Source organism: Pseudorca crassidens, chromosome 19 (genome assembly GCF_039906515.1).
Source record: "Pseudorca crassidens isolate mPseCra1 chromosome 19, mPseCra1.hap1, whole genome shotgun sequence".
In the NCBI taxonomy this organism is placed as follows: Eukaryota; Metazoa; Chordata; class Mammalia; order Artiodactyla; family Delphinidae; genus Pseudorca; species Pseudorca crassidens.
In genome coordinates this window covers 20,001,000-20,010,109 of record NC_090314.1, presented here as the reverse complement: position 1 = coordinate 20,010,109, position 9,110 = coordinate 20,001,000, and the positions used below count along the sequence as shown (strand labels likewise).

General features: G+C 51.6%; 1 non-coding gene across 1 annotated transcript; it reads right to left on the bottom strand.

Moving 5' to 3' along the window:
* TRNAT-CGU (transfer RNA threonine (anticodon CGU)) lies at positions 1–72 on the bottom strand. The gene has a single exon. It is a non-coding gene; the product is annotated as a tRNA-Thr (tRNA).
* Between the last annotated feature and the right edge of the window lie 9,038 nt (positions 73–9,110).

Below are 9,110 nucleotides of genomic sequence, written 5' to 3'. Positions count from 1 at the left end.
AGGCACGGACGGGGTTCGAACCCGCGATCTTCGGTTTACGAGACCGACGCCTTACCACTTGGCCACCGCGCCTGACAGCCGAGGGAGCGGTGGAAGCTCTCAGTGGAGGGGAGGCGGCGCAGGCGCGGGAGGGGCGGTGCCTCGCCTCCGGCCCCGCCCCCGGCCCCGCCGCCCTGCCCCCCACACCCGCCGTCCGGGACCCAGCTCTCGGAGCTGCTGCGGCCCTCTCAGCGTCAAGGCCAGGCGCCCGCGTCCTGCCGGCGGCGGGATCCGAACTCGCGGCACCGCCGGCCCGGCCCGGGCCCGCCCCACCTCTAGCGCCCCCAGGGGCACGGCGCCTGCGGAGAGGCCCGAGGGGCATTCGAAAGGAGCGGCGGCGGGCGGAGAACCCAGGTGGGGAGAAACCACGACCGACGCCTGTTGACGGAGCCGAAGCGGAGACGGCGGCGGCGAGCGAGCTAGGGCACAGCGTCCGCGCTGGCGTCTCCGCCGGCTCGGGGCGCCGCCGTGTGACCTTGGCCGGGTCATTTCCATCCGGTCGGCAGGATACTTGGGGCAGCGTGCTGGAGCTCGGGCCGAGTCCACGGGGAACCGAGGGGGCAAGAAGGGCGGTGCAGGCAGGAACGGGACTGGCCCTCGGAGAAAGATGCAGGGAGCCGGGAGAGATGGGCGCCACGCTGCAGGGGCGAAGGGAAGTGAGCGCGCCTGGCTGATCCCTCAGGGGCGGCCGTCTGTGTAAGCAAAACCTTCCTCGGTTGCTCTCGCTACCCTCTTGCCCTTCAGCCTCTGGCACGGGCCTCGGGCCTGGAGACTCCGAGTAAACATGTTTGTGGCCTTGCCCAGGAGGGTCAGGTGTGGGCGCACAAGAGATGCCCCCAGGGATGTTCCGGGGACAGTGCTAGAGTGACCAGCTGGAGGCGACCTGAATGGAGGAGTCTGTTAGTCTGGCCATACCACGGAACAGTAGGACACTCTTAGAAGGAATGATCTAGATTCAAAGGAATGATTATCAGCATAGAAGGAGCACAAAAGCACATGTGATTTTAAGATGTAGAACAATACGTGCCATTTACTAAAGCAAAGGGAAAGACACACAAAGTAGATAAAAGTAAAAACATTAGAAAAATAGAGAGGGGGAGACTGGAGATAGGGACCAAAGGGGAGTTTACTGGTAATGTTTTGTTTCTATTCTGTGAAAGAGGCAAAAAGCTGAGAAGTTGGGGATACGAGTGTTTATTACGATACTGTAGGTTTTTTTTTTTTTTTTTTTTTTTTTTTTTGCGGTACGCGGGCCTATCACTGCTGTGGCCTCTCCCATTGCGGAGCACAAGCTCCGGACGTGCAGGCTCAGTGGCCATGGCTCACGGGCCTAGCCGCTCCGCGGCATGTGTGATCTTCCCAGACCGGGGCACGAACCCGTGTTCCCTGCACTGGCAGGGGGACTCAACCACTGCGCCACCAGGGAAGCCCGATACTGTAGGTTTTGTATTTTCTTTAAATTAAAAAGAAAGGAAGGGAATTCCCTGGCCGTCCAGAGGTTAGGACTCCACACTTCCACTGCAGTTAGGCACGGGTTCGATCCCTGGTCGGGGACATAAGATCCCGCATGGCCGCGAGAGGGGGCCAAAATAAATTAAAAAAAATTTTTTTTTTACAACGGAAACGAAACTAGGTCCCTCTGTCCTTGTTTGGCCTGTGGCCATAGCGTCTGTTCCAGGAGAGGTGAGTGGGGATGGGTGGGGAAGGGGAGTCCCAGTCCCAGGGCAGGGGGTGGCCAACTGCCAGCCTCCCTCAGGCCCCAGCCCTCGTGTGCACAGGCGTCAAGGGTGTGGACACAAACCAGACCAATCCGTCCATTGCCGGCCCTGCCACCTCCACTGCCCAAGTCATCCTTGCTTATTTGTAGAAATTTTTTAAAAGTGTAGTTGGTGGAGATTTGGGGAAAGTCAGGAAAGCTATAAAAATCACTGTCAACCATTTTGAAATGTACAATAGTGTTAACGACAGGCCCACGGCTGTATAACAATCTCTGCAACTTTTTCGTCTTGTAAAAGGGAAACTCTGTACCCACTGAGCAGCAACTCCCCTTTCCCTCCTCCCTCAGCCCCTGGCTACCACCGTTCTGCTGTTTGTAAGAATTTGACTACTCAGGGTACCTCATATAAGTGTCTTTCTTTTTGTGACTGCCTTATTTCAGTGAGCATAAGGTCAAGGTTCATCCGTGTTCATCGACATATGACATGATTTCCTTTCTTAAGGCTCCGTATTCCATTGTATGTTTCTTTATCCATTCATCTGTCATTGGACATTGAGTTTACTTCCACCTCTTGGCTATTGTGAATCATGTTGCAATGAACATGGGGGTGCAAATATCTCATGATCCTGTATTCAGTTCTTTTGGATATATACACAGAAGTGGGAATACTGGATCACATGGTAATTCCATTTTTAGTTTTTTGAGGTACCTCCCAAATGTTTTCCATAGTGGCTACACCATTTTACAATCCCACCGTCTGTGCACAAGGGTTCAGATTTCTCCACATCAGTGCCAATACTTGTTTTGTTTTTATAGTGGCCATCCTAATAGGCGTGAGGTTGTGTAATTTCATTGTGCTGGGTTTGTATTTCCCTGATCAGTGATGTTGAGCATATTTTCATATGCTTGTTGGCCACTTGATTTTCTTTGAAGAAATGTCTATTTAAGTTCTTTGCTAATTTTTTTTTTTTTTTTTTCCCAGTACGCGTGCCTCTCACTGTTGTGGCCTCTCCCGTTGCGGAGCACAGGCTCCGGACGCGCAGGCTCAGCGGCCATGGCTCACGGGCCCAGCCGCTCCGCGGCATGTGGGACCTTCCCAGACGGGGGCACGAACCCGCGTCCCCTGCATCGGCAGGCGGACTCTCAACCACTGCGCCACCAGGGAAGCCCTCTTTGCTAATTTTTAAATCAGGTTATTGGGCTTTTGTTTGTTTGGATTTTAGTTTTAGGAGTTCTCTATGTATCCTGGATGTTAACCTCTTATCGCATATATGGTTTGCAAATATTTTCTCCCATTCCTTAGTTGGATTTTTCACTCTGTTGTTTCCTCTACTGTGCAGAAGTTTTCCGTTCGATGTAGTTGCATTTGTCTATTTTTGCCTTCATTGCTTTTTTTTTGGTGTTCTCTTCAAGCAATCGATCATTGCCAAATCGAAAGTCCTGAAGCCTTCCCCCTATTTTTTCTTCTAAGAGTTATATCAACCCAGGTCTTACATTTAGGTCTTTAGTCCATTTTGACTTAATTTTTGTATGTGGTGTAAAGTAAGCATCCAACTTCATTATTTTGCACGTGGATATGCAGCTTTCCCAGCACCATTTGTTGGAGACAGGAAAGTTTTTTAAAGCATAAAAAGGAGAATTCAAAGGACCCCGCAGCCTTACCACCATAGAGAAGCACAATGCCTGCATTCTTGTATGTATAAAACACACTAATTCCTTTTTTCCGAGGTACATGGGTTGGTTTTTTTTTCACATTTTAACAATTAGAAATCAATATGACAACTGGTTATAGTTGGAGTTTTACAATTGGCAAATATTTTTAGTGGCACGGAAGTTTTTTAAATCGACGCATTTGATGAAATGGAGTATATATATAAAACAGGAGAGTCAGACTCATATTTTCACGTTCGTATATTTCATGGTGTCCTCATTTTTCTCACCATTGTAAGATGAGCACGTCCCACGTCTTTAAAAGTGGATCATTTCATGGACTGTAACAGGCGTACAACTCTGGTACAGGATGTTGATAGCAGGAGAAGCTGTGCGTCGGGGGTGGGAGGGGTAACATGGTAACCGTGCTTTTCACTCAGTTTTGCTATGGACCTAAAACTGCTCTAAAAAATAAAGTTTAGGGCTTCCCTCGTGGCGCAGTGGTTGGGAGTCTGCCTGCCGATGCGGGGGACGTGGGTTCGTGCCCCGGTCCGGGAGGATCCCACATGCCGCGGAGCGGCTGGGCCTGTGGGCCGTGGCCACTGGGCCTGTGCGTCCGGAGCCTGTGCTCCACGAAAAAACTATAAAGTTTATTTTTTTAATACCTTTAAAAAACACTAAAAAAAAAAAAAAGAGGTAATTCTTGAATCCTCTGCTCTGACTCCCGTGCTGTGAGTCGCAGCCAACCCTGGGCTGCGCTGGGGCTGCTCCTTGGTGGGGGGCCCTGTGGGCCTGGCCCAGGAGCCTGATTTTGTCCTTCTTCCAGCAGTGAGCAGCCGTAAGAGCATGGTCTAACTTCCGTTTCCTAAACTCACATGTACCACTTTTAATATAGACCTTTTGCCTTGGGAAAGATGCTTTGAAACTTGACCAAAAGGTGAGAGCTGGTTCCAGAAGCTCCTAGCTGACAATCAGGCCATACCTACTTCCATGTAGTGCAGTGATAAGATCATCCAGTCATTCAACAAATCCTCAGTGAGCACCTACTAGGTGCTAGAATCTTTTCTCAGTGCTGGGGCTATAGCAGTAAACTAAGCGTCACAGATCCCTGCCCTCATGGAGCTTCTATTCTTAAATAAGCAAAACGTATAGTATGTCAAATGGTGATAAGTACTAGGGAGAGAAATAAAGCAGAGAAGGAGGATGGGAAGTTCTGCAGGTAGGATGGAGGGTGGTAACTTTAAACAGAGAGATATAGTAGATTAAAAGCAGTCACAAATTCTTTGCTGCTTTTCCCACCCAAAGGTAGAGTCTGTTCCCCATCTTTGGGTATGGGCTGCCTGTCTGGCTTGCCTTGACCAATAGAATGTGGGCCAAGTGACGGTGTATAAGTTCTAAAGCTTAGGTCTCAAGAGACCTTGTAGCTTCTGCCTTTGCTATCTCAGAAGCCTGTCCTGAGACCGCTGTGTAAGAAAGGCAGTCCCGCTATTGGAGGATGAGAGGTCGTGAGGCATCTCGCAGCCAAAAGCCAGCACCACCTACCAGACACGTCAGCTTGGCCACCTCAGGCCTCCCAGCCCCGCTGACCCCTCAGCTGGGGGCAGCTAGATGAGCAAACCCAGGCGCACCCTGCAGAGGAGCTGCCAGCCTACCCACAAAATGGGGAAATTAATAAATTGTTCTCATGGTAGGGTTGTGAGGGTGGTTTGTTACTTAGCAGTAACAGTTGCTAGATATAGGAGGTTACATACAAGGAACACACTTTCTGGTTCGAGGTTTGTGGGCTGGGGGTTATTTGCATGGAGTAATCGAAACTTTTGTGATGCCGGACGAATGAGGCAGGGGCCGTGCCCAGTGGCCCCTCAGAGGTTATTTAATCTCAATTTCCTCATCCACAAAATGGGAGAGTTTGTTCGCTATTAGCCACAGCCCTGCATTAATTAAAAATTGAACCAAAAAAAAAAAAAATTGAACCACCTTCTTCATTCTTCACTGCTGAAGTGAGCAGGGGTGTGAAATGCCGCTTGACCCTTTTTCCGTAGGTGCATGCGGTAGCAACCTGACACTTTCCCTTTCCTCAAGTTTCACAGTCCCTTTGCCTTCACGAAGGCTCTAAATTAAGGCTGCTGCTAGTAGGAGAAAAAAGTCAACACAGGTTGAAACCTTTTTGGAGAGTGTATGGCCACATGTGTAGACATTTAAATTAAGGCTGCTTTTCATACTTGGGGTTAATACGGTTCTTTCTTCCCCTTCTCAGTGTTTAGTCGTTTACCTTTTCCCAACTCCTCCATCTGTTGGTAGAGCCTTCCCTGGTAACAAAATACTTACAGGTGGCTGTAATTTAAAGGGTCGGGGAGGGCTCACAGGTGGATCACAGGCTAAATAAGTGGGGGAGGGATAAATTGGACGACTGGGATTGACACATACATACCCCTATATATAAAATATCTATAGATAACTAGTAAGGACCTACTGTATAGCACAGGGAACTCTACTCTATACTCTGTAATGGCCTATATGGGAAAAGAAGCTAAAAAAAGAGTAGATATAGGTATAACAGATTCACTTCGCTGTACACCTGAAACGTACACAACATTGTAAATCTTTTTTTTTTTTTTTAATTTTTATTGGGGTATAATTCAGGCCTCCTCAGAAGGCCTCAAACAAGGCAGGAGCCTTATTGAGCACCAGTGCTAAGCAGCTACAGCCCTTGGGACCATTCCTTTCCCTGAACACGATCCTGCCGTGATGGACAGTCAGGAGTCTCCACGGGGGCTCCCGGACAGTAAGAGATCTACTTGGCTGAGATGAGAGCACTGATGGACCAAGTCATTCCCCAAGATGGGTCCTGTTTGGGTGGATTTCTTTGGGGAAAGATGGATCTCCTGAAAAGAAGCCTGGTAGGGCGGAAACCGCTGAAGACTTGCTATCTCATGCACCTATTGCTGTGTGGCCAGCTACCTCAAAATGTAGAGGTATGCAGAGAGATGTGAGATGGGGCTCCTTTGTGCCCACCTTCACCTCAGAAAATGGAAACATCTGAGGGCTCTCTAGTGGGACAGGTTGGACTAGACCCTCTCCTAGTCTCCTTCCTACCTTGACAGCCTCCGGAGTTGACGTTTACAGCATCCCCTCCCCCACCCCCCATCACCACCACGATTGCAGGCCGAAGCACTGAGGGTCTGGCCTGACGCTGCCGGAGACCCGAAGAGTCCAGCTTTTGGTCTGGGGTTGCCTGCTGGACTGGATAACTGAGAAGGCCACGTGGAGACAGAGGGGGCCAGTTGGGCTAGAAAGCAGGGGATGAGGGTCTCACAGGCTCCCCTGGGCTTAGTGACACCAAACGGAATCTGGAAAGTGGGCCCAAACTTCAGCGCCTTTGCCCTCTGGGTTTGGGCCTTTCAGGAGCTCCAGCAATTTTGTTGTTGTTGTTGTTAAACCCAGAGGCCACATCAGTGTCACGGAGCCCAAATCAGAACCCAGTAGCAAAGTCAGAGCTTGGAGAGAAAGTCAGGGCCGAACCAGGAATGGCAGGAGAATGAGGGGAACTTCCTGCAGGCCCAACTCAGCCACCTGGTGAGTTCTAGAAGGACTGGCTGGAAGCTGGCTCCGGGCTTCCTGGGCCCTAGAGCCCACATCCTTGCCCCAGCGGGCTTGGAGCACCACTGACCCCTCAGCCCACATTAAGGTGTAGCCTGGCCAACCAGGCTGACCCATGGTGGAACCACCATCCTTCCTGGGCCTCTGCTCCTGCCCCCACAGCAGTGCAAACAGGCTGCACAAGTCCCACCTATGGGCTCTCGCTCCTAAAGAGCCCACGGCCCCACGCCAAGCACTCAGAACACTGCAGGGCGCACGCACGGTGAGCCCTAAAGACACGCCAGCGACACGAACCACCTAGTTGTTGCATCTTGGGGGCCAAACACCACATTAGGCACAGGGATTAGGGAGGGGAGAGGGGCTGTAGGGGGAGGAGTATTGCCAAATCCCACTTCTCCGCGGCTTAAAGGTCAGATAGCAGCCAGATGGACTGACCGAACCCGATTCACCCCTCACCAGGGGCCCCCTGCTGACCACGGATCTCTGGACGCCACAGTTAGCAGGGCTGCACCTCCTCCCCCTGAGGATCCTGGGCCTGCAAGTGAGATGCCACGGGAATAGCTTTCTCCACCTCTGGGCGTAGGTTAGTCATTTTCCGGAGATGGGTTGGCTGGGTGGACCTGCCCAGCAAGGCCATGAGAAGCCTGGCTCCCTTGCCCAAGTGACCACCCAAAGCTGGTGATTCCAACTCTCCGCCTCACGCAGCAAAAAACAAAACCGACCAGGTCTTACCTGAGTCCACGCTGCCTTCGTCTTGGTTCCTCTCTCGGCAACCTACCCGGTCCTGCTGCCGCTCTCTGAAACTCAGCTCGGAGCAGGCTGACGCTGGCTTAAGATCCTTCAGTGGTTGCCACAGTCCTGCCCCCTGACCCCTGCCCTCTGCCCTCTGCCCCGCTAGTTCTCCTAAGGCCTTTGCACCTGTTGTTCTTTCTCTGTTTTCTCCAACCTCTCTCACCTGGCCATCTCCAGCTCCTCCTTCAGGCCTAGTTGAAATCTCCCGACTCCTAAAACAATTTCAGCAGTGATTATGCACCCATGACTCTCAGCTCTGGCCACACACTGGCATCACTGGGGGGGCGGGGGCGGGGGTTTGGAAAAACCCCAGCGTCTAGCCCCACCTGAATCCAAATCACTGGGCTGGGGCCCTACATCCACGTGGTTTAAAATTCCTCCAGGTGATTCAAATATGCAGCCAAGTTTGAGAACCTCCCTTTCTAGAAGCTGCTGTGCCCTGAGGTTGGGGAGCGGCTTTGTTTTGCTGTCATAAACCCAGCGCCTCACCCTACACTGAGCGTCTGTCAGGTGCTGATGAAACGTTTGCTTAATGATGAGATCCACCCTTGGCCCAGCAGGCTCTGCAGGGCCTCAGCTGTCCTCTCTCCAGCCCCACCTCTCCACTCACCTCCCGGACACCGTACCCTGAAACGGCCGTGCTCGCTACAGGCCTCCCCCACGTGTGATTCCCAGATCCTACAATTCTTCAGGGCTCTGCTGAAACAGCCCTTCCTCAGGGAAGCTGTCCCTGCTGCCCACTGGCCTCAGTCCCCTTGCCCCCAGCTCCCATCCCCCCCAGTGCCCGGTAGATTAAGTCTGTTGGTTGAGTGATTTTGTATCCAGGTATTTTTGACCCTTCAGGAGACTTTGTCCTGGGCCCAGATGACTCTAAAAGGGCCTAAATTTGAGGGCATGGTGAGCTGGTGGGATCTGACAATGGAACACTTTTGCAGGAACCGTGACCTCTAAGCGGCGTAGGGACAACGTCATCAGTAATAAAGAGGGTGAGAAAACGGTCTCCAAGACTGTGCAGGGGTCCCAGCCTGCACACACTGCAGGGCTTGCTCTCACCTCTCTCCAGAAGAGTGAACTCAGTTGAATTGTGTCCCCTCCAAACGGTATGTTAAAGTCCTAAGCCCTGTACTTGTGAACATAGCCTTATTTGGGAATAGGGTGATGGCGGTTGTGATCACGTTGAGGTCATACTAAAGTAGGGTGGCTCTAATCCAACGTCTGGTGTCCTTATAAGAAGAGCAAATTTTGGTCACAGAGATACCCAGACGGAAGATGGCCATGCGACAACCAAGGCAGAGGCTGGAGCGATGCAGCC